Source organism: Corylus avellana, chromosome 10 (assembly GCF_965113065.1).
Source record: "Corylus avellana chromosome 10, dhCorAvel1.hap1.2, whole genome shotgun sequence".
Classification (NCBI taxonomy): Eukaryota; Viridiplantae; Streptophyta; class Magnoliopsida; order Fagales; family Betulaceae; genus Corylus; species Corylus avellana.
The window spans coordinates 13,335,173-13,361,586 of NC_142499.1; the positions used below are offsets into that span (position 1 = coordinate 13,335,173).

At 39.6% G+C, this 26,414-nt stretch overlaps 2 pseudogenes; one reads left to right on the plus strand and one right to left on the minus strand.

Annotated features, from left to right (window-relative positions):
* Nucleotides 1–2,307: 2,307 nt before the first annotated feature.
* LOC132162334 (receptor kinase-like protein Xa21) lies at nucleotides 2,308–19,793 on the plus strand (annotated as a pseudogene).
* On the minus strand, nucleotides 16,494–16,575 carry LOC132162687 (small nucleolar RNA Z247; annotated as a pseudogene).
* Nucleotides 19,794–26,414: the final 6,621 nt, after the last annotated feature.

Sequence of the window (26,414 nt, forward strand, 5' to 3'; positions counted from 1 at the left end):
GGGCCTGCGCTTGATCCTATAAGGTATTTCTCAATGTAATTCCGAGTCCTAAAGGATCTTACCTCGATCCTTTAGAAATCCAATCAAGCTCTTCCATCCCTTCTTCTTTATGATCATGTAGCACTCCACAAGGAAGAGGATTCCTCTTAACATCCTAAAACTGCTTCTCTTAGCTAAAAGGTCTTGATGCTCCCTATGACAATACTCAAGGTGTGTGTCCCGAACTGGTTTCATGGTCAACCTTTTGTCTCTGTGAGGGTCCGGGGTAGCCAGGGAACTTGACAAAGTATTTTCCACCCCAATGAAGTCTACTTCGGTAACTTCTGAATGAAATATGTCCCCTGTGGGGTTGTCATCAGGTGGTGGAGTACTTGAAGTAAGAGGCATAGGCTCTGTTGGGTTTCTCCATGATGGGGCTTCAGGTAAAGGATCAAGAGGTGGGTCTTCAACAATTTTTCCAATGTCATCCAAGAAGAAACATGTATTCTGATTAGGTGCATTTTGGAAGGCATTGAAGATGTTTAGTTTGATCTTCATATTCCCAAAGGAGATCTTCATTACTCCTGTCCGGCAATTGATGCATGCATTGGCTGTGGCGAGGAAAGGTCGCCCAAGGATGACAGGAATCTGCTTATTTGGATTTGGGACTGGTTCTATGTCCAGAACTATAAAGTCAACGGGATAGTAGAACTTGTCTACCTTGATAATGACATCTTCCACAATCCTACGGGGTTTTTTGATCGAGCGGTCAGCCAATTGTAGGATAGTACTTGTCGGTTTCAATTCCCCTAAGCCCAGTTTTTGATATACTGAGTATGGAAGCAAATTAACACCAGGTCCTAAGTCAAGGAGAGCTCTCTCAATCTCAGTGTTTTCGATGACGCACAAAATTGTAGGTGCTCTAGGGTCTTTGAACTTTGGAGGAGTGTTATGCTGAATCAAAGAGCTTTCTCGCTCGGTGAGAATGACCTTCTTGGAAATGTGCTTCCGATTCTTCCCCTTTTGAGTGCACAAGTCCTTGAGAAATTTTGCATAGTCTGAAATTTGCTTGATGGTATCAAGGAGTGGGATGTTGATTTGAACCTGCTTGAAGGTTTCCGTCATGTCTTGTATCCTCTCTCCTTGTTTCCCGAAGTGGGAGGGTGCTGTAAGCCGCTCTGGGATCGGGACCTTAGGCTCATATGGTACCTCAGGAGTGGGGGCAGATGATGAAGATGCCTCGATGCTTACTTGTTTACCCTTGTCCTGATGCAGATTCTGTGGGGCCTCAATTTGCTCATTCTTTTCTTCTTCCACATGATTGTCAACTAGTCTTCCGCTTCACAATGTGGTGATAGCTTGCACTTGCTCCTGATGAGACGTGCTTCCTTCTACCATGTATAGTCCCCTAGGGTTGGTCACTGGCTGACTTGGAAGCTCTCCTTCATCCCTCCTGTTGAGGGCATTGGCAAGTTGTCTTAATTGAGCTTCTAGCTTGGCAAGGGATTGGGAGTGTGAGTTCACTGTCTCTTGTTGAGATTTCACAGTCTGACTTATCTCACTCACAATTTTCAACATATGATCATGACTTTTCAACAGGTGATCTTGACTTTTCAACATTTGATCTTGGAAGTCGAAATTCGATTGAGGAGATGGTGCGGCTAGGTATTGCTGCTGTGGAGGCCGATATGTGGAAGGAGGTTGGTAGGACTACCTATTGGATTGAGCTTGATTGTGTAGTCTAGGGGCTAAGTTGCCCGAAGCTAGAGTCTTCCATGAGAAGTTGGGATGATTTCTCCACCCCGGGTTATAGGTATTGGAATACGGATCATTGCCCAGTCTTGAGAAAGCTACATTAACCTGCTCATTAGAAACATCTGTATAATTTCTAGCAGAAGAGCAGTCATTTACCTGATGCATAGGACTAGAATAGAATGAGCATGGTTCAGGTAGTGTGTGCATGTGAGCAATATTAGGAGCAAAACCATCAGTCATCCATTGATCTAGCTTCTTGGTGATAGCCTCAACTACTTGGGTGGCCGTGTTTGAGGAATGTCCTACTCCAAAAAGACTCTCGGTCTTTGGTGCTTTAGATGCTAATGCCCTCCGTCTGGTGGAAACCTACTGAAGAGAATTATTACTCAAATTTTCAAACATAGACCATGCTTCATCTTCACTTTTCAATATGAATGTTCCCCCACAAGATGCATCTACCATATTTCTATTGGACTCGGTCAAACCATCATAGAAACTCTGCACTAGTTGCCATTTTGGGACAGTATGGTGTGGGCATGATCTAGGCAAGTCCTTCAGCCTGTCCCGGGTCTCATGGAAATGTTCTCCCTCATATTGGGAGAAGCTAGTGAAGACCCACTTCAATTCATGAGCTCATGGAATGACTCCACCAATTTCTACAACTGGTTTGGTGTTACATGTAGCCCCTCCAGTAAAAGAGTCATGGTTCTCAACCTGGTGGCTTAAAGATTAGCTGGCACCTTAACACCTTCCATGGGAAATCTTACTTATCTTATAGGAATCAACCTGATAAATAACAACATCTATGGTGAAATTCCTCAAGAAGTAGGAAGACTACAATGCCTGCAGCATCTCAACTTGAGTTTCAATTCCTTTGGTGGGAACCTTCCAACCAATCTAAGTCACTGTACACAACTTAGAGTGCTTGATGTTGGTGCCAACAAACTTGTTGGGCAGATTCCATAAGAGCTCTGTTGTGCAAGAATCTACCTAAATTAATAGGTAAATATTTGTACGTTTTACCTGCAAGTGCACAAGGTCAACATAGTAGTATATGGTGCAAGTACAGGATCATTCCCACGAGGATTGCTGAATTTCCCTTTAAAAATAATTTCCTTAAGTAAATTAGAGATTGAGTTGATAATAATAAAAAAGAGTAGAGCTTTGATATCCACCACTAATTATATTCAATTAATATGCCAATATGCCAATGCTTTGATCATCTTATGCATATATAATGTTTGCCAACCTAAGGGCATGGGTACTCCTTAAGCTATAGATTTTCCTAAGCAACGAGTTAGGCATGGGTGTATACTCTAACTCTTTTCTTTCCTAAAGGATTTAGCATGGTATATACTAAGTTGTTTTTTAGAAAAGCATATGTTCTATGGAAATCGACAAACACACGAGGCCTAGGGCATGGGTGTATACTCCTGGTTCCCCATGTTGATTAACCCGAGAATCGTGATGTGGATTCTTTTGTTACTTAAGTTAAACCTAGGACTCGGTCATCCAAATTGATCTAACTAACTAGTCCATACCACATGCACATGTTGATCAGGCACACACATATGAGGAATTCATGCAAGCAGGTATTAATCAAGTTAAATAGCACAACAAAATCATCACAAGGCCCCAATATTGAAATATTAATTTAACATAACTAGGGTTTCAATCTAGCCCTACTAAGTAAATTAGTTACACATAAAGTTGATGTTAAACATCTTCATAAAATAAAGGAAAAGAAAAGAATAAACCCGAGACTTGAACTTGAAGAGCTCCTCTTCTTCTCCTCTTTCAGTCCCCTTATTCTAGAGGCTTAAGGGTTTATTTATAGGCTTTAGAAGTCCTAGACAAAGTAGTAAACCTAGGGAATTCGTAGGGTTTTGAGACCTATTACAAATTGGAATTGGAAAACACTAATATGGAAATATTGTCAATCCAACCACCACTTGATAAGTCTCCTACGCACGGGTGCCCTCGATCGCAGCCCGTGTGCGCTCAATCACATGTCTGCGAACGTTTCTTCTTTTGGCATGCGCTCGATCGCTCCTGGCCTATTTGCGGCTATGTCCTCTCAGGTATTGTGCTCGATCGCAGGTACCCTGTGATTGATCGCAGTACCAGGGAGCTCCAATTGTCTTCATTTCCTCTTTTGAGCTCAAATTACCTAGTTTTACTTCTTTTTCTTCCAAAAGCCTATAAAAGTATGAAAAACACAAAAAGGAATTAAAATAGCCTAATTAAGTAAAACCAAAGGAATAAAACATGCAAGTTAAGGGCTGAAAATATGAATATTTTAGCACTTATCAAGCTCAGTTCATTGTCAAAGTTGGTTTACTTGCAACTTGCTCGGAATAACCTTACAGGAAGTATCCCAGTGTGGATAGGAAACTTTTCTTCTTTGTTTGTTCTTTCCCTTCCCAAGAACAATCTAAAAGGGATCATACCTAGTGAGCTTGGCCGTCTATCAGGCTTGAGATTTTTTAGTCTTGCTGTGAATAATCTATCTAGTACTATCTCTCCTCTCATTTATAATATATCTTCCATATACCATTTATCTGTAGCTGAAAACCAGTTACATGGGAGCCTTCGACCAGATGTTGGCCTTACTCTTCCTAACCTTGAAAGATTTTTCGGCGATGGTAATAGTTTCATAGGACATACTCCCGTGTCATTGTCAAATGTGTCCAGACTTTACATGCTTGACTTTGCTGAAAATAGTTTCACTGGGACGGTGCCTCAAAATCTAGCAAGTTTGTGTGGCTTGGTTAGACTTAATTTCGAAGTAAATAGACTTGGAAATGGAAAAGTTGGTGACCTGAGTTTTCTCATTTTTTTTTGCTAAGTGTACTACTTTGGAGACCTTGAGTCTTGCTCGTAATCAATTTGGTGGAGTATTGCCCAACTCCATAGCCAACTTTTCCTCCCAGCTAAGTTGGCTTCTTTTGGGTGGGAAATAGGATACATGGAGGCATTCCAATTGGGATTGGGAACCTTATAAACTTGATCGATTTGGGATTAGAAGATAACTATTTGGGAGGTCCTCTCCCGGATGCTCTTGGGAAGCTCCAGCAGTTACAAGAACTATATTTGAAAAATAACAATTTTTCAGGGCCGATCCCTTCCTCCTTAGGTAACTTCACTAAATTGACAAAGCTCTTTATGGAGGAGAATAGATTTGAGGGAAGTATACCCCCAAGCCTAGGCAACTGCCAAAATTTGCTTCAACTAAATCTTTCTAGTAACAATCTCAGTGGTAGCATACCAAAACAGCTTATTGGTCTTTTTTCCCTTTCGATTTATTTGGACATATCTCATAATTCTTTGCCAGGAACACTATCAATTGAAGTGGGTAACTTAAAAAATCTTGGGGTGTTAGATCTCTTTGAAAATAAACTATCTGGTGAAATTCCTGCTTCCCTTGGTAGTTGTACTAGTTTGGAACATTTGCATTTGGCAGGTAATTCATTTGAAGGAGCAATTCCTCCATCTTTGAAAACACTAAAAGCTTTAGAAGAAATTGATCTTTCGCGCAATAACTTGTTAGGGCAAATTCTTGAATTTCTCACCAAGTTTTTGTCACTTAAACATCTCAATCTTTCTCATAATGATCTCTTTGGGAAAGTGCCAAGTGAAGGGATTTTTTTCGGATGCAAGTGCAATTTCAATACTTGGAAATAACAAGTTGTGTGGTGGTGTCCCACAATTACTTTTACCAAAATGCTACACAAAGAGTCCACGCTCATCCTTGAAACGCCTTGCACTCAAAGTAGTAGTTCCCATCATATTGATATTTGCTTTATTGTGTTTTTTCCTCACATGTTGTGTGGTTAAAAAATGGAGAAAGAGGCCTTTAGCTGCATCTTCCTTAAAGGATTGGCGATTGGCATCTATATCTTACGCAGAACTCCATGCATCAACCAATGGTTTCTCTATGGACAATTTGATTGGTTCTGGTAGTTTTGGTTCTGTATACGAAGGAGTTCTTTCTAGCAATGGAGCGATTGTTGCAGTTAAAGTCTTAAACCTTCAACAACAAGGAGCTTCCAAGAGTTTCATTAATGAATGCAATGCTTTGAGAAGTTTACGCCATCGTAATCTCCTTAAGATTATCAGTACTTGCTCAGGCATTGATCATCAAGGTAATGACTTTAAGATTCTAGTTTTTGAGTTCATGTCTAATTGAAGCCTAGACCAATGGCTGCATCCTATAGAGGATGAGCAACATCGATGCAAGAGATTGAGATTTATTTAGAGATTGAACATAGCCACAGATGTTGCTTATGCATTGGAATATCTTCATCTCCATTGCCACATGCTGATTGTTCATTGTGATGTAAAGCCAAGCAATGTCCTCCTCAATGAGGATATGGTAGCCCATGTTACTGACTTTGGATTGGCAAAGTTCATCTTTGAAGCATCACATAATCTCTCCAACAATCAAACTATGCCAGACTGCTTGTCAGGTGTGTTGAAGGGTTCCATTGGGTACATTCCTCCAGGTACATTTTCAACTAGTAACTCAACTCAAAATAGGGGGCAAGGGCCTCCTTCGGCCTACCTGAGTCCTTCTACCAATTAAATAAGTGTTTCTTTTTCTTTCTAGAAAAAATTCTCAAAATTGTTAAATAGTAGTACATATGCATTAGTGGATCAATTCTTAAGTTTAGAAGACTATAATATCCTAGTGATCATGTATCAATAAATTGTAGAGTATGGTATTTTTTTTTAGTTTTATGCTTTTGTGTAGTACTAATTTTTTATTTTATAATATTTATTTTTTGTTCATTTTATTTTAAAAAAAATGTTTTATGTTTTATGTGGGATATCTGCATGCTAAAGAGTGAAAGTGAAGCATGGATTTTCTGTGTGAATGATTTTAATACTTTTTCTATACAACGTGATTCTCATAGTTGTAAGATACCCGCTTCTACCAACTACCCCCACAAATTCTACCCACATGAACCATATTCATATTGCTTCAATCCATATCATTATGTTAGTAGTTGTCCAGCATTTGGACAATTTTCTAATTTTTCTTGTGAACAAATGAACACAAATTTCTCAAGCCCAAGGTTTGAATCAAATTTCAATTTTTACAACTCGGAATGGAGCAACCATTTTGATTTCTCATGGCAAGCTCAGGATACAGCTCCTCACCTTATGAACTGCACCATTTAGACTATCCGTAGTTCAATAACCAATTCTGCAATCTTTCATCATGCAATCAAGTGCCACAATCACAATTATCATTGGAAGACACGTTTAAAGCATTCATGCAAGATATGAACAAAACCAGCATGCTCAACTCCCAAGCCATACAAGAAATAAAAAACTCCAACATGGTGAACTCCTAAGCCACCATGGCCAACACTCAAGCAATTGCAAAGTTGGAAGGACATATCGGTCATCTAGTTGTTGAACTCTACATAATTGAGGAAGAAGAGCTTCAAAGTCAATTGATGGTTGAAAGGCACTACATGATTGATGAGGATGATTCCAGCAATTCTTATCATGAGCATGTCCATGCCACCACCACACTTGGGAGTGAGGAAATTTTTGAGGAGACTGTTAATGAGCCAAGTCTTGAGGACCCATTGGGAGAGTGTTTTGCTCAATTTGGATGTGATCTAGACCTTGACAAGTTACTTGAGCAAGCTGAGACTTTTTATGAGCCAAGTCTGAAGGATCCTTTGGAAAAGTGCTTTGCTTAATTTGAATGTGATATGGACCTTGACATGTTACGTGAGCAAGCTGATGCCTTATTGGATTTCACTCTTGAGATGCGAACTGAGAATGGGGAAACCACTAAGATATCATTCCCTAATCCATCTTCATTAGCAGCTGAGCCTCTCATTGTTATCAACAATGAGGAGGAAGAAAAAGAGGAACAAATTGAGCCCCCAGAAAATCCAAATCTGTCCAATGACAAGGAAGTGAGTACTAAAGCTCCTTCCTTCATCATTGTCCCTTTTGAGACACATCATGAACCCAAAGCTTCAGCTCCTTAATGTCTCGAAGAGCCATCTTATGTCAAGATACTCAAGGACTTATATACACAAGCGCGCAAATCTAGGAACCATGTTCCTAAGAAGATCCTTCGAAGCAAGCAAGTTGGCTACCTAAGATGGCGAAACACTCTTCCAAAATGCTATAAAGTTTTAAAGAAGAAATGGTGGAAGGATTTGGTTGGACATCCGAATGATCGAGGAAAGCACTGTAAATTTTCTTTTCCATTTTATTTTCGCACTTCAATTCATGATTTCTTTCTTTCCTTTTTCATTTTACTTCTTGTCATTTTATTTTTGTTTCTAACAGCAATTAATCTTATGATGCTTATTTCTATAAGACAATATTGCTATAAGTTTTTGACAGGTGCACTGGTGTTTAAGTTTAGGGGGCACCCTACCTTTTTGTAATGCCCTAAAAATTAATTAACTGGTAATTAACTCCACAGTTCATCTCCCAACCTTATCCCTCGTGGGACAAGACTCAAGGACCTCTACTCCTCGAAAATAGAGGATACTAAGCGGCGGAAAGTGTTAAAAGTCTATAAACATTAATCATTACAACCAGAGCATCTACCAAAGATCATCAAAGTAGCTAAAGTCACACTATACAAGTCATCATCTTTACTAGGGATTCATGCTATATCTTAATATGCAAGTATGCATCAAAGCTCTTAAGTCTACAACATAACCCATAAGTATTATTGGGCTCATTGACTCATGGCTTTCTAAGAACTTATCCTATGCAGGGAGGCTCCAATTGTTGTCTTTTGTCTTGTATAGTCTACAAGTTTATTGGACTAGCATTTTTATTCTTCGTAAGAAGATTATCAAGGCCATTGAACAGAGATTTAATAGGCTCCTCTGGAATGGGAAGATTGAAGGGTCTGCAAAGGCTAAGGTTTCATGGCATGAGCTGTGTTTACCTAAGAAGGAAGGAGGCTTGGGGCAGAAATGATTGGAAGTTTGGAACCAAACTGCTATGCTCAGACATGTTCGGAGCCTTTTTGCTGGGTTTGATTCTATTAGGGTGGCCTGGGTGAGAGAAAATCTATTGAAAGGGAGGAGTTTTTGGAGTGTGGTATTCCTCAGAATTGTTCTTGGAGTTGGAGAAAGATTTTGAAGTTGAGGAATATTGCTAAAAGGTTTGTAAAGTTTAAGGTTGGTAATAGGGAAAATATTCATCTTTGACTGGATTCATGGCATCCTTTTGGTATTTTGTTTGAGGTTTTTGGGTATAGGGCTGTCTATGATGCTCAGAGTAGTGTGGAGGCTATGCTTTCTTCTGTCATCCTTAATGGTGGCTGGTTTTAGAGACCAGCCAGGTCTGATGCGCTAGTTGAGATCCAAGCTAGGCTTCCTAAGATAAGGTTTGGTCCTCATGATAAACCTTTATGGAGTGTTTCTAGGATAGGTACCTATGTTAGCTCCAAAACTTGGAAGCATCTTAGGGAAAAGAAGGTGGAGATTGTTTGGTGGAAGATGGTGTGGTTTTCACATGCCATTCCCAAACATGCTTTCATTTTATGGCTTGCTATGCAGAACAGGCTTATAACAAATGGTCAGTTGTTCAGTTGGGGATATAATGGTGATGTTAAATATCTTTTCTGTCATAATCAAATGGAAAGCAGAGAGCATATGTTTTTTGAACGCAGTTTCCGTTATCGAATTTAGAAGTTTTGTATGCTTCGATGTAGAGTGGACAAGCCTTTTGTAATTTGGGGTGAGATTATGCAGCTAGGCATCAGTCAGTGGGGGAATAATGCTCTTAAAGGTATCCTCTGCTGCTGGTCTTAGGTTCTGTAGTTTATAACTTATGGCGCACAAGAAATGATATAAAGCACTCTGGTCAACCTAGCACTAAGGAGCAACTCTTGAAGAAAATCCTTTGGGAAGTGCGATCTAGACTAGCTGGGAATGGAAAATTCCACAAGACTAGAGAGAATTTGATTTTAGCCTCTTTATGGAATTTACCTGCAGATTTGTTGCTGTAGGTCTCTTTGCAGGTTTTGTGGAGTCTGGTATGGTTTATTGAGTGTATTCTTTTTGAAAGCTGGTCCATCTTTTAGGAAGGCTTTCTGGTGGTGGTTTTATGTTTTGCTTGTATTTTAGCTGATTGTAAGCTGGTTTATGCAGCTTTGTGTTTTTTCTAGTTTTGTTTTGGTTGGTTTTAAGCCTCTGTGAGGTTTTGGTTTTGGCCTTTTGAAAGGGCTTGTATATGATGTTACTTTGTTGATTGGTTTGTTTACTCTTAATGAAGTTTCTTATTCATAAAAAAATTAAAAAAAAAAAAAAAAAAAAAAAAAAAAACCATGAGCACCCGCATAAGCTTGCAATAAGTCCTCAAGCATTTTCCATGTCGAATCTTCCACAATAACCAGATGCTTCGCGGTATCCATTTCTGCTAAAGTATCTATAACCGCATAGTTGTACATATGGAGAAAAAAGGGAAATAATACAAGGTAAGTCAGAAGACTTAGTGAGTATAAATGCACATGACGTAACTGTCATCAAATGCTGAACTCTGTTGTTTATAAAGCACATGCAACATTATGAGATGACAATTTATCATGGATGTGATATAGATATAATATATGCTTATAATCATGAATAACAGTGATAGTTCAACCATATGGTCTACTCAAGATATTACCCATTCTTAGCAGGGTTGGCGCTATCGTGAGGAACCTGTAATACAACACCGGTGCCCCGGATATTGTATGCTACCGTCCATAACATTAGTGGCACGACCAAGTCCGACCTCGGGTGGCCCACACCACTAATGATGTACGTCCTGTAGTGACCAACCATTAAGGAATGGTTGCGCTTGCCACAAAACCATTGGATCCAAAGCCCACACACACACACATTTGACCATAAAGTTAACCTGTATAATAAGCCCATGGCCGTTATCCTGCACGTACCAGTATACCATGTCATACGATGCAATTAATCTTATCAGTCTTTTACATGAATAGTTTACAAGCCTCATTGTTATCTTATTAATCAACACACGTTTTCACAAATCCTACACTGTACTAGTCCTCATCAATCTCAACACCCAAGTCGAGTAATTCCACATGCAGTTCAGATCGGTGGGTATCTATGCCATATTCCCTATAAAGGAAAATAAACTATTTCTTAGTCCACTATTCTATTACCCAAAACAGGAATAGGTATTCTATCCAAGTACAATCTTGAGAAAAATAGTCATACCCAATCAAGTCTTTAAACAAATGCGGATAACGGTTCCGCATGTCCTACTCCACTTCTCACCATAATTAATGTGCAATACCTTAACGATAGGAATTGTCTTGGTACGTAGTACTTGTTCCTTCCGATCCATGACCTTCACTAGCACTCGGTGTATGTCAACCCTTCCTGGATCTTCAAAGGTTCATACTTCACCACTAAGTCTAGATTAGCGATGTACTTCCTTAACATCGAGATAGGAAAAATATCATGTGTTCTAACCAAGTCTGGGGGTAAGGCAACCATGTATGCCAATCTCCCATTCCTTCGCAAATCGCATCACTCCCCTCATTGGTGATATCTTAGGGAACACACGATCTCCCACTTTGAATTCCAAAGGTCGTCTCTGGTTATCGGCGTAGCACTTCTGCCGACTCTAGGATGTACTCATCCTTTGTCTAATGGTAAGCACTTTGTCACGAGTATCTTGAATCATCTCAAGCACCAAGGTTTGTCTCTTTCCAATGTTGTCCCAATACAAGGGCGACCGACACTTATGTCCATAAAGTCCTTCGTAGGGCGGTATTCCAATAGTCGCCTGCAGCTAATATTCTTAGTGAACTCGATCAAAGGTAGGTACTAAATCCAACTACCTTTGAAGTCCAATACACAAGCCCGTTATATGTCCTCTAGGATTTGGTTAGTCTGCTTCGACTGGCCATCTGTCTGTGGGTGGAAGTCGGTACTAAACTCCAATTTCGTCCTCTTCTCATCCCTGTACATCTTGGTACTTCCAGGATGTACAGTATATGGAGAACGATGAACATCGCTCATTATCTCCTTCCTTAGTCCTCCGCCTTCTGGTACACACACTTGCTTGAAATGTGTGAGCAACCCATTGTCCTTAAGCTTGAATACCTAAACCTTCCCTTCTCCTAGCACTGCTTGATCTTGGTACACTCAGGGTCCTCCAACTGAGCAGCCTTAATCCTTGGAAGCAATTCCCACCAGGTTAGACAAGCGTGCAGGGGCACCCTCATCTACCACTCCTACTCCCATTCTAGCAAATTTCATAACCAACTAAGGTTGAGAAATTCCAAGAGCGGCAAGCTCTACCGTCGACTTTCTACTTAATGCGTCAGCTACTACATTAGCCTTGCTAGAATGATAATTGATCTTGCGATCATAATCATTAGATTAGCTCTTTCCACCTCTTTTGTCTCCACAGCCATCTGTACCTAATAACTCCTTAGTCCATTCAGGTACAAAAAGATTCTATAGAATCTCCTAACTCGTACGTAACCCAGAATCATGTAATCCATGAATATAAGATCCAAAGGTACAAGATTCACTAATTGCCCTTGACTAAAATCCAAGTTCAAGAATATCATGCCTTAACATCCATCTAATGGACAATTAACAAAATCAGGAATCTTATCATCACATGTCAACATAGAGTAATGATAAGAGCTAAAATAGTCATATTTTAGCCCCTTAATTTACATATGGTAGGCTCTTAGTTTTGTTATTATTTGAAATTTTGTTTCCTTTTTGTGTTTTATGTCTTTTTATAGGTTTTGAAGAAAAGGAAGCAATTCTAGAAATTTCGGACTTAAAGGGCATTTTTGGGAAAATCTGGAGCTTTGGGATCGAGCACAAGCCACCATGATCAAGTGCATCTACGCTTGATCGCACAAGACCTAGGCTCGAGCGCAACAGCACTCAATAGGATCAATCACAGAAATGCAATCGAGCACAACCCCTTGGGATCGAGCGCACTCATGCGCTGGAGAAAAATTAAATGCGACCAACAGGCCAAGACTCCTTTTTCTACCCAAAATAGGGTTTCAAAGTCCCACTTGTACTAGGACTTAAACCTACGAGTTTACTAGGGTTTCTAGGTCTTTCCTAAGCCTATAAATAAACCTTTTAGCTTCTAGGAAAAGTGTGGAGAAGCAGACACAAGCTCTGGAAAGGAATTGAAGGCTAGATCAAGAAGAGTTTGGGTTTTTCATCTCTTCCCCTTTTATTTTTGTTATGTAGTTAGTAATTTAATTAGGGCTAGTTTGAGGCCCTAATCATGTTTGTTTAGGATTGCAATATGGGCGCCTTTGCTACAATTATCTTTTGGGTCTTTAATTTGATTATCAAATGTATCCGTAAATCACAAAAGATATCAAATTTAAACCAAATCATGAAATGTATCCGTAGAACGAAACACAATGAATATCCAATGTTTTGATAAAAGAAAACACAAGCAATTAATTAAGTGAAACTATCTCAAATCAGCAAATGTATTTGTAAATCACAAAAGATATCCAAGAATTATCCCATTAATTGAATTGAAGTCGAATAATTTAAATACTAAAACCCATAAAATCGGATAATATCAACTTACATGAAAGTATTGTTGCTCTTCATTGGTGAAGCTTCATCCTCAACTTTAGTTGAAATTAGCTACACATAACTATGAAAATAAATCCTAAACCTAAAGAATACTAGGCTAAAGGGGAGAAAAGGTGTGAAATTTCAGACTCCCAGCCTCCTTTCATGTCTTTCCTATTTATAGGGCTTTTTTTAGGGTTTTTCTAGGGTTTTAACCTAAAATACAGTGGCTAGGTCTAATAAGTGGTCTGTCCGGATGGGTACTTCACCCGAGTGCGCTTGAGCACCTGAATGGTGCTCTCAAGCTACGTTCGTTCGGACAGAGACTTCATCGTATGCGGGGACTTCATCGTGCGGACGGCTTGCAAACGGCCTGCGAACGGAGGCTCTTTTGACCTAGTAAACATTGGAATTAGCAAACTCTTGTAAAATATGACTTTGTAGATCTTTGAGTTAGCTTTCCAATTCCTCAAAGTTCACTCCAATCCGTGCTCTGAAACTTTAGATATGGTCTTTTTAGTAGGACTCATCAGATGCGAATCATCTCTCGATCCAAATTTGTTGCCAATGCTCCCTGAAGTGTCATAAACCAAGAATTAATGGAATTAGTTGCATTTTTCCTTCGGAACTTGAAAACACTAAAGAAAACAACATCAAATATATAAAAATGCTAAGGAGTTAACATATGCAAATTAAGGGTCTCAAATATGCAACATTTGGCACTCATCAAACACCCCCAAACTTACATATTACTAGTCCCTTAGCAATACCAAACTAAAAGTAAAATAAAAAAATGAAACATAAATCCTCTTTCATTGGAGAGACGATTGTATTTAGCATATACAACAAGTCTTTTAAACCCCTAGGCATTAGTAGTGGATGAGTGAAGTCTCGTGAGGGTTTAACAGAAATAATACCCACAAACATTGTTAACACTATGTTCTTGAAAAGAATGAAGTTTCACACAAACAATGATTCTTATTCATGAGAAAGGTTAAAAAGATAAACTACATCTTCAAAATCTCTCCAATAAATAACATTTTCGGTTTTCACGTTCCCATTTTCGACCACTTTATCACCATTCTCTGTCAACAACTCTAATTGAAGCCAAACTTTGTTTTGCTTCCGAAGAAACACCATGCTTGACAATAATTGGCTTTGAAAGCAGTTTACTCTCTCCCCTCTCTTTATATCTTCCTCTCCCTTGTGATGCCTTCCTCGGCCTTCGGCGAGTTTTAACTCAAGCTTGCGATTCTTGAGCATCTAATGAAAAATAGCGTTTGTAGTTGGGAAATGGTTTAGGTCTACGGGTACCAGCTTGAAGTCTAGTGGTCATAGGATGATGAGAGGTAGAAGGAATAGTGGTGGTCGTGAGAGGTGGGAACATTGGATGAACCAAGATGCAGTTGGAACAATAGCCTAGAAGAAGGAAGCATGCACAGCCAAAGATGCATTTTTGAGAGGGGATCATAGCATCTATACCCTCTGTAGTTGGAACAATAGCCTAGAAAGATGCATTTTTGAGACTTGTGATTATTGTAGGGCCTAAGAAGAGGGAAGCATGCACAACCAAAGACTTTGAGCAAAGTATAATCAGGATTTTTCTTTAGTAGTTTGGCATAGGGTGATTGGTGATGTAACAAAGATGTGGGAAGCCTATTGATGAGATAAACTACTGTAGTAAAAGCATCAGTCCAATAAGGAAGAGGGAGATGAGAGTGTGCTAAGAGAGCCAATCCTGTTTCAACAATGTGCCTATGCTTTCTTTCAGCAAAGCCATTTTGGGCAGCAGTGTAGGGGTAGGAAATTCTGTGCAAGATTCCATTAGAAGTGAGAAATTATTTAAACTGATTAGATGTGAATTCTCTTCCTCCATTAGATTGAAATGATTTGATTTTCTTGGACAAAAGGTTTTCAGCCAAGCACTTAAACTTAACAAAACATTCAAAGGTTTCTGACTTATGATGCATAGGATATATCCAAGAGAATCTTGAGTAGTTATCAATAAAAACAACATAATAATGATATCCATTGATAGAAGGAACAGGAGAACTAGCCATGGTTACATTCTTAGAAGTAGCAAAAGGAAGGTACTTTAACTTGGCAACTTGACATGGTTCACAAAGAGCCTCAGATGAGGAAGAACCAAGGACTGGTAGTTGAGCAAGATGCTTGATTTTGTTGAGTATAGGAGGTGCAGGGTGTCCTAACCTGCTATGCCAGATTCTAGAGGAAGCAGAAACACCAAGGAAGGCAGTAAACTTTATGCTTTACTGGAGACCTTGGTCAAAAAGATTGGATATAAGCCATCCTTAATTTGCCCTTGCAAAAGAGTCTACCCCGTGAGGTTTTCCTTCACAAAGAAATGAGAATCAGTTAAGATAAACCAACATTTGTTATCAACACTAAACTTTTGAATAGACAACAAATTAACTGCTGCAATGGGACAATGTAGAATATGATTGAGTTTGAAATGTTGTGGAAAGGGGTGTTTGAGATTATAGAGGATAGAGGAACCTATGTTTGAAATGGACAAACCTCTGCCATTACCTACAGCAACCTCATCATCACCTTTAAATGGTTCTTGCAGTGACATGATTGTTGGCTCCACTGTCTGCATACCAAAGGTCTTCCTCATTTGCTTCAGGAACTGAAGGATGTGCTCTTGCAACAAGGGCAGCCAATTGGGACGGTGGATTCTTTCCTTGATAGGAGTAATCCATTATGTTGAAGCAGTCTAGTGTCTGATGTCCAAGTTTGCCACAAATTTGACAGGGTATTCTATTGAAGGCTACATGGTTGAGTGGAGCACCAAGTAAGGATTTGGAGTAATGATTACCTCCTGAAGCCTGATTGCCTCCAAACCTCCTGAAGTTGGGCTGGTAGTTGTTTCTGTAGTAGTTTCTTGGAGGAGTAGGAGCAGGTTGATAATTGTCTCTGGAGAAGTTTCTTGGAGGAGTAGGAGCAGGTTGATAATTGTCTATGGAATGACCTCCAGGTTTGCCTTTGTGGTAGTTCTCAGATGAAGGTTTGGCTTTCTGAGAGTGAGGGCAAAATTGTCTGACTCAGTGGGTGGTTGCAGCAATTATTGGTAGTTTGCCAGCAGCATTTCATGGTTGAGCAATTATGACTGGAATTCTTCAAATGTCATAGAGGATATTCGAATAGTGAAATTGAACAGAGTGATAAATGTAGTGAAGGTATGATTCAAACCTCCAAGAATGTAGGAGATCAGATCTTCATCTTCAATAGGTTGTCCTGCAGCAGCAAGTTGGTCTGAGAATGACTTTGTTTCACTTAGGAAAGTAGAACACGATTTGGATCCTTGGTTGAATTTTTGTAATGATCTTTTCAGATAGGAGATTCTGGCCTTTGATTGATTGGCATATCGAGTAGCAAATGAGGTCCAAACTTGTCTAGCCGTTTTGAGGCCATAGAGAGAAGAGAGGACACGGTCTGACAGTGTGGTGTTGAACCAACTAAGAAGGCTTTGATCCTTCCTTTGCCATATTGAGTAGGCTAGATTAATCACTGTGGTGGCCTTGCCAATCGCATCAGTGACATATTGTGGAGGGCATGGCTATGTGACATCAACAAAGCCCATGAGATCATGGGCATTAAGAATGGGAGTAAAATAAGAAACCCAATTGAGGTAGTCAATAGGGCTATCTAGCTTGGTAGAGATCTGTTGAGTGATGTGAAAGTGCCAACTATTCCATATTTGGACCCCTTTATTTATATTAATTAATCTTTTAGCTATGTCGTTATTTAATGTTTTGTGTTAGTTTTGTGTTTTTAGTATTTTGTAGAACGTTGAAGAAAAACTACAGCTTTAAAGGGAAAAATGCAAAGTTTGGAAGAAAGCATATTTTGAGAAGACCTAGATGATGTGGTTAAGTTTAACCAAATCCAAGAAAAGGTTTAATCGGATTAAAGATCAGATTGGATTAAAGTTCAGATTGGATAAAATTTCGGATTGGATTCAAATTCAGATTCTGCACATGTCTTAGTATTTTGACCATACCTTTTTTCTCAAATATCTGATTGAAGTGATTCAAGCGGCATTAGAAAGCTAACTCAAAATACTACAGTTCATTGTTAAATAAGATTTTCTCAATTCGGATGGTTACTATGCCAAAATCGCCCTGTAATAAAAAGACACAAATTTGAACGAATCCTATTCCGATTTCAGACTTCTATTTTGACTGGAAGATAGACCTCCGAATTATCTAAGTTTAATAGGGCTTCTAGGCTTTCCTAAGCCTATAAATAGACTTATTTGCATTCAAGAAAATATACACAATTCTAGAGACTAGTTTTGGAATACAATTTTGGAGATAGAATATAATCCACAGCTTTTCTTTTAGTTTAGTTTTTCTTTAGTTTATGTTTTATTTTTATGTGGAGCTAATTCCCAACTAAGGTTGAGGATGAAGCCTCACTGATGAAGAATATCAGTACTTTCATGTAAGTCTTTATTTATCTGATTTTATTGGGTTTAATATTTCAATTGTTTTACTTCTTTTCAATGTGTGGAGTGATTCTTGGATATCTTTTGTGATTCAATGATACACTTGATGATTTAAGATAATTTCACATAATTGATTGCTTGATTTTATTTGCCTAAATAATTGGATATCCCTTGTGATTTGTTCTACGGATACATTTAGTGTTTCAATTAAGATTGGATATCTTTTGTGACTTACGGATACCACTGATGATTTAATTGATATTGGATTCCTTTTGTGATTTGTGTAATGAATGGATACATGAGATAGTTTTGATTAACTGTTAAAGTATAGTAAAACATATCTAAGATTTTAATTGTGAGAACTTCAGATTAGTATTGATAAACATGGAAGTATGTTGTTATGATTCGATCAGTGTGAATTATCAAACCTTAGTCTTTTATCTCTTTGTTTAATTTAATTAGTTTATGTTTGTCTTTTAATTTCAAAACCAAATTCAAAATCAAAAACCTTTTGGAACTAGCTAGATTAGGATTTAATTAGTTTAGATATAAATTGCTCTTTCAAAAACACAATTCATTGTGGGATCAACCTCGCACTTGCAATCCATTAAACTACAATCGATTCGTGTACTTGCGAGTTAAATAAATTTGCACAACATGATGCTGGGTAGAGAGAAGGTGGTGATGATTTAAGAAGAAGAGGCAGTGGTATCGTTGAGGGATAGAGGGAGTAGGGGAGGAGATGAGGATTGAGTAGTGGCCAATGTGGTATTGTTGAGGGACTGAGGAAGTAGAGGAGCAGATGAGGATTGAGTAGTGGCCGATGTGGTATTGTTGAGGGACTCAGGAAGTAGAGGAGCAGATGAGGATTGAGTAGTAGCCGATGTTTGAGACGCATCAGACATATTGGTGGGACGGGGGAGAATAACAATTGAGGTAGAAAAGAAGAAAATGAACCAAGATGGATGTTAATCCTTAGGGACCTCTGATACCATAAAACTTTTAGTAGTCAAATGAAAGTAACTCAAAATGATTACACTAAAGTTGATTGAATTATTACACAAGGTGTTGCTGTCAATTTATACAGTAAGCTATGTCTAAACTAATGAATATAATAAATCTTGGTGTAGTTGTGGGAAGATGGCGCATGCTGTTGGAGGCAAGTTACTGCATGGGCCATGGCTGGTTTGTCCGAAGTGCTGTAGAGCACTTTGTTTGTGCTTTTGAGTCAGAAATTGTAGGAGACTAATGAGTGGATGAGTCATTATTCTGCTTGTCTCCTTGTGAAGTCTGCTTGTGAAGTCTTGATGAAGCCCATCTTGCTGCACTGTGTCACATGGCAGCTCAGTGTTATGTTGCTTAACAGTAAAATGGAGAGGAGCAAAGAAATAGAAATGAGGAACGTTGAAAAAAAAAATGAAAGTGAATATTGTAGTGCACACTAAGAATGGGAAGATGAAGCAAGCAAACCTGTTGAAGAAGTTGATGAAGATGAAGCAAGGGAAGTTGATGAAGTAGTTGGTGAAGTTGAAGACAGAGAAATAAATTCAAGAGGGAGAAACTCAAACGAAGTTGATGATGAAATCATAGAAACCACTTAGAGAAACCAAGAAAAATGGAGAGGAGCAAAGAAGTAGAAATGAGCAACGTTGAAAAAGAAGATGAAAGTGAATATTGTAGTGCACACTCAGAATGGGAAGTTGAAGTAAGCGAACCTGATGAAAATGAAGCAAAGGAAGTTGATAAAGAAGTTGGTGAAGTTGAAGACAGAAATAAATTCAGGAGAGAGAAACTCAAATGAAGCTGGTGATGAAATCATAGAAACATGCGGTGTTGATAATGGAGAGGAAAGAAAATCTAGCGAAGTAAGAGAAATAGGCAAGGTTGATAATGAAGGAGTGACGGTGGGGATGTTGTTTAAGGATACGGAGGTATTGCCATGGAAGAAGCAGAGAAACAGACGGAGTTTCAGCTACTATGCTCTCGCTTGCCCATATTAAAGCTCCTCTTTGCTTACAGATTGTGACCATCACATCAGAACCTCTGTAAACATCAGAGAAAAAAAATATATAATGATAAGCATTGCTGCGTGAAAAAGATTACAAAACCTCTGTGTAGGTTATCACAAGTAATAAAAATAAAACAAAGAAAGAAAATGTTCCTCACCGAATGGACGGAACTCCAACTACTCCGAGCTTCGGAGCTCCCTCCAAATGTGAGACTCCCCCTGCCCCCTTTTAAAGAGAGCTTGGCCCTCTGTTTTCCGCAAGATGTATGTTTTTTCATTTCAAAACATTTGTCTTGTTTTTGTTGACCCTTCCTCCTTTTCTGCATTTTATAAGAGACAAAAGGTTGCAGCTCACGTTATTTGATTTGCTGTGCTTCTGTATCTTCTTGAAGCTGGCACATCAGAATTCCTTCACCCAACAAGGATCATGATTGGTCTCTCGTTGTTTTGTTTTCTTGCAATGTAATTCTTTGGCTTAATTTGCTTGCAGGTTCACTTTTGTCCCACGTTAATTTCATTGCCTATCCAATTTAAACATCCATTCCATTAATGCGCACGTATCTCATTATTTTTACTAGCTAAAACTTTTACCAATTCCTACAAAATGCAATTTCTTGAATTAATACATCATTTAAGTTCAAGTTCATTAGTTGAATAATATTTTAAAACTAATTGTAAAATGTAAAAATTAGTACAAAATAAAGTACAATAATACATATTTTAATTAAAAAAAAATGCACACATTTAACTTATTATCAAGCATGCAAAGAGTGAGTTTATCTCTGTGAACCAATGGAAGCAACAACGTATTTCATTCCTCCTTTATTTTCGTCTTTTGTCGGTTTGGTGAAATGAAACGCAGATCCGAACAAGAGGCACATAGGAATTTCAAGGGCCATGAAAAGAATAACCATGCGACAAAAATTGTCTTCTTCTTTCAGGCTGTGAAACACACACTAAGAGTCAACAAAGATGACGATTAATCGAGTCAATTCGAATTTATATCTATTTATCATTTAATAATTGAGCTTAGATTCATTTTCACGATGGATTGATAATAGTTTAAAAGTGTGCATTTTTCTTATTAATATTAAGTATTATCTTATTACCTTATTTTGTATCAATTCTTGTATTTTATAGTTAATTGTAAAGTATTATTTAATTTACTAATCTTGAGCCAAAGTGAATCAACGTTTTAATGCAATAAAGTACCAATTTTTAGGAGTTGATATATTGGTAAAAAAACAAAGCGAGCCCTTTAGGTTCGGATGGTCTGTAAAAGGTGGCTTTTACAGCAACCAATTAAAATCCGCCACATCATACAAGTACACAAACCCAAATAGACTCAGTAACATCGAATCCTTAAAAAAATCAAACAAACTAATGAAACAACTCTATTTTGTTACTGCCCAAGTCCCCAAAGTCATTGTTGCCTCCAGACCAAAGCCAAGCAACCACTGCCAACTTCACTGCCTATCGTCGCTGGCCAGCCCAACGTCGCATCTACTGCCCAACATCGCCGGCCACTGCCCAACGTTGCCGGTCACTGCCCAAACGCCACCGGCCATTGCCGGACGTCTTCGTCCACTGTCCAACCAGCAGAAGTGCACCGCCGAAATCATCTACAACTTTTAGAGAACATCAAATCTCACAAGTAATAAAAATAAAACAAAGGAAAGAAAATGTTTCTCACCGAATGGACTGAACTCCAACTACTCGGAGCTTCGTAGCTCCCTCCAAAAGTGAGACTCCCCCTACCCCCTTTTAAAGAGAGCTTGGCCCTCTGCTTTCTGCAAGATGTGTGTTTTTTCCTTGCAAAACATTTGTCTTGTTTTCGTTGACCCTTCCTCCTTTTCTGCACTTTATAAGAGACAAAAGGTTGCAGCTCCGTGATTTGATTTGCTGTCCTTTTGTATCTTCTTGAAGCTGGGACATCTGATTTCCTTCACCCCACAAGGATCGGGATTGGTCTCTTGTTGTTTTGTTTTCTTGCAACCTTTTTTTTTTTTTTTTTTTTTTTTGAGTAATAGTTATCAATTTCTCATTATAAAACCAAGGAGCTAGGGCAAATTGCTCCAGCCATAATAGTTCTCGAATACAATTCGGTGGTTCCACCCACAAGTTAATCACCTCATGCTGTAAGGCATACTTGGCTAACACATGGGCTACATTATTCCCTTCTCTCTTAACATACGACAGCTACCACTGGGAATAGAAAGAAGTTCCAGCTTGATATCCTCCAGCACATGGCCCATCCTGCTTCGGCCCACCTCACCGTGATTCACCGCCTCCACAATCACTTTAGCGTCCCCTTCAAAATGGACCTTTGAGAGCCCCAACTCTTTGCACCATTTAATCGCCATCGAAGCCGCAATAGCTTCCGCCACCTTAGGAGTAGGACATCCCCGACGAGTTATGCTTCTGGCCACAACCATCTTCCCTGTGAAATCCCGAACCACCATCGCACACCCTATCAGACCCTGATCAACCGCCAGTGAAGCATCCCAATTCGCCTTAACCCAACCCTGTTGAGGAGCTAACCAGCGGATTAGAGACAACTCCACCGTTGTGATCAAGGGCGACTCCTTCACTTGCTGGACCTGCTGATATTTTGTGATCACCCTAAGCGTCATCTGTAGCAAAGTGTGGAGAAGACATCGTCCTACTAAACACAACTTCATTTCTTCTCAGCCAAATTCGTCTGGCTAACCCAGCGAACTGCACAAGTTCCTCCTGATCACAATTGTTCAAGAGGCTCATGAACACTTGTTTGAAGCTCGGCTCAGAGAAAGAGCTCTTCTGAATTCTTTCACTACCCATACTCCATACGTCCATGGCAAACAGACACTGCCAGAGAACATGAAATCCAGTCTCCATCAATCCACACAATGGGCATGAGGAGTCGGTATGATGGATCGCCGGCACAGATTTCCTTTAGTAGGAAGGATATCATGACTGGCTCTCCACAAAAAGTTTTTCTCTGAATTTGGGATTGGCAAGGCCCACAATTTCTTCCAAACAACACTGGACCCCCCTTGTAATGAGCTTTCCGCCTTTCCACAGCTGTCAATTTCCTGCTGTATATAATACGCACTTTTTACAGTAAACCGTCCAGTTGCCGAGCCCCTCCAAATAAGTGTATCCGGTTGGTTTGTGTAGCTAGGTGGTATAGTCAGAATCAGTCGGACCTCCTCTGGGGAAAAAATAGATTCCAAGAGGTTGTTATTCCACCATTTTGGTTCCCCCACAAATAATTCACTAACCATAGCATTCGGGTCCAGCAAGCTAGGCGAAGAGCTGATGCGATACGTGGTAGGAGTAGGAAGCCATCTGTCCTTCCAAATCCTAACTGTAGACCCATTTCCAATTCTCCACACCAAACCCTCTTTAAGGAGATCACAGGAATTATAGATGCTTCTCTATGCAAAAGAAGGTCTTCGTCCCACTTTAGCCTCCAAAATAGAAGTTTTAGGATAATATTTGTATTTCATCACATTAGCCACTAAGCTGGCCGGGTGATTCCAAAGTCTCCAACTTTGTTTACTCAAGAGAGCCTTATTAAAGCATGTAAAATCACGGAATCCTATACCTCCCGAAGCTTTAGATTGACTCATACATCCCCAACTCATCCAATTTACCCCAGAATCTTTCCCGTGATGACTCCACCAAAAATTGTGCATAATCGAATTAATCTCCGCAAATAAAGTTTTCGGGAGGAGGAATAGACTCATACAATAAGTGGGAATAGCTTGAACTACCGCTTTGAGTAATATCTCCTTTCCAAATTGCAACAAAAACTTCAATTTCCAATTAGATAACTGCTTTCTAACTCTGTCAATAATGCCTTTGAAAGCTTTAAATCTAGATTTCCCCACCAAGACTGGGAGATCCAAGTAAGTGTCAAAATATTGTGTGGCTGGAATACCCGCAACCTCCAAAATCGCTTCCTTATCCTCCGAGGAAGTATTTTCACAAAAAAAGATGGACGTCTTATTATTATTAAGGCGTTGACCCGAAGCCTCCTCATAACATCGAAGCACCTTCGTCAAAGAATTCCATTGTAAAATACTTGACCTACAAAATAGGAGACTATCATCCGCGAAGAAAAGGTGGCTTACGAGGACCCTTTTTGGACGTAGGAACCCCGGTCAAAACCCCCTCTCCATGAGCTTTTGTCAGTAGACAACTTAAAGCCTCCGCATACAAGAGAAAAAGGTAAGGTGAGATTGGGTCACCTTGTCGTATACCCCTCTCTGGTTTTATGGACCTATACGGTTGGCCGTTCACTACAACTGCATCATTTACCGTCGTAACACACATCATCATTAGATCAATCCATTTTTGGGCAAAACCCAATTTACTCATAACTGCTTCAAGGAACCTCCATTCCACTCTATCGTATGCCTTGCTCATATCCAATTTAATAGCCATAAACTCCTGTTTTCCTCGCATCCATGTATGCATTGTATGAAGAGCCTCATATGCCACCAACACATTATCCGTGATCAAACGCTCAGGAATAAACGCGCTTTGAATAGGAGATATAATTAGCGACAAAATCTTCTTTAATCTATTGGCTAAAACCTTATAAATCACCTTGTAAAGGACATTACAGAGACTTATTGGCCTAAAGACAGTGACACTTTTTGGATTTTTCACTTTGCGGATAAGAGCAATATTAGTCCTATTCAAAAAATGAGGCATATTACCAGAATTGAGGGTGCCAAGATTTACGTAATAGAAATCCTCACCCACAGTATCCCAATTAGTCTAGAAAAATCCTGCAGGGAAGCCTTTCGGACCCGGGGCCTTGGTAGAAGCCATTTGGTTTAGAGCAAAATACACCTCCTCCGCCAAGAAAGGTTTTAACAGAGAGGTATTCATTTCATCAGTAACCTTTCTTTCCAATAGTTGGGGACATGAGTCCAAGTCCCCTCCTGGTGAAGAAGAAAATAATGAATTAAAGTAATTCACAAAAGCCATCTTTACCTCCTCCTCTATTGTACATTGCTAGTTTCGATCATCCATAATGCTAGCTATGTGATTTGTCTTTTTGCAGGAAGTTGCACATGCATGAAAAAATCTCGTATTACGATCGCCACCCCTTAACCACTCAGTTTTGGCCCATTGTTTCCAGTAAATATCTGATTTCTCCATCAGCATTTGTAACTCACGCCGAATTGTTAACATCTTCACGTCACTGCCCACCTCGGTACTCCCCTACAAGTCTAGGAGCCGGTTGTGTAATTTTGCAATATTGGCAGTATTTGACTCATTCTGGACCACCCTCCATGTACGTAATTCATGTCTGCACCTCCCCAGATTTTTTTCAATGCCTTCCCATCCGTTTTCTGCAATTGGTAAAATAGTCCATGCACTTTTGATGACCTCCCGATTCCCCTCCTTCATCACCCACTGTGGCTCATAACGGAAGGATTTACTTGCTCTTTCTCCCAATCTCGCCGCAGGCATAAAAAGAAATAAGGGGGAATGATCAGACCAGGTTGACCCCACCACTAATACTTCAGCCTCTGGAAAGAGATCCCTCCAACTAGAATTTGTGACTCCTCTGTCTAACCGTTCCTTTATAAAATTTGGACTATTCCGAAAATTACACCAAGTGTATTTAGCCCCTCTAAACCCCGAGTCTGATAGGTCACAATTTGCTAGAGCTTGTTGGAAGGCCAACATCTGGCTTGTTGAACGTCCACCCCCTCCCCATTTTCGAATAAAATAATATCTCATTAAAATCCCTGATACAAACCCATGGATTGGGATTAGTATTTTTTAGATACTCGAGGAGTGCCCATGCTTCGTGTCTTCTTGATGGATCCGAGTGACCATAAAAACCAGTAAACTTTCATGGCACACCTTCACCCGGAATTTTGACCATGCCATTGATATGGCGATGACTGAAATTATGAATGTCTACTATGATATCATCTACCCACATCAACACCAAACCACCACTCCGTCCCACGCTATCATCTACCCACATCAACGCCAAACCACCACTCCGTCCCACGCTATCAACTACTAACATACTTGGAAAGCCTACTTTGGATCGGATGCTCTCCATTTTAACTTTTCGCAACTTGGCCTCCATGAGAAAGACCATAGTGGGTCGCTTTTGCTTTACAAAGCAGCAAAGCTCCTGAACTGTCGAAGGGTTCCCAAGCCCTCGATAGTTTTAGCTTAGGATATTCATTACAGTCGACGGGGTTGCTCCGCAACCACCGCCAATCCCGAACCATGAATAGATATTTTTGCACCACCACTCTCCTGGACCTTCCCACTAATTTCCCATTTCTTATTTTTCCCTTGAGACTGACTCTTTTCAGTATTTGGGTTAAGATCCCCATCATCTTTTCACTTCCAAGACACTATCTTCTTCTCTTCAGCACCCACCCCCGAAACCACACTATCCTTACCGCCCAATTGTTCGTCCAGCAAGGTTTTTTTCACATCAGAAAACAGTGGGCCAGAGTACCTGTTCAGTTTTATTGGGCTTCTAGACATTATACCCAGGCCCATAGGATTTTGATCCATTCGCAACTTAGACGTTGTTGGCCCACATCCAAGCGATTTAATCAACATACCATTGGTTGGTATA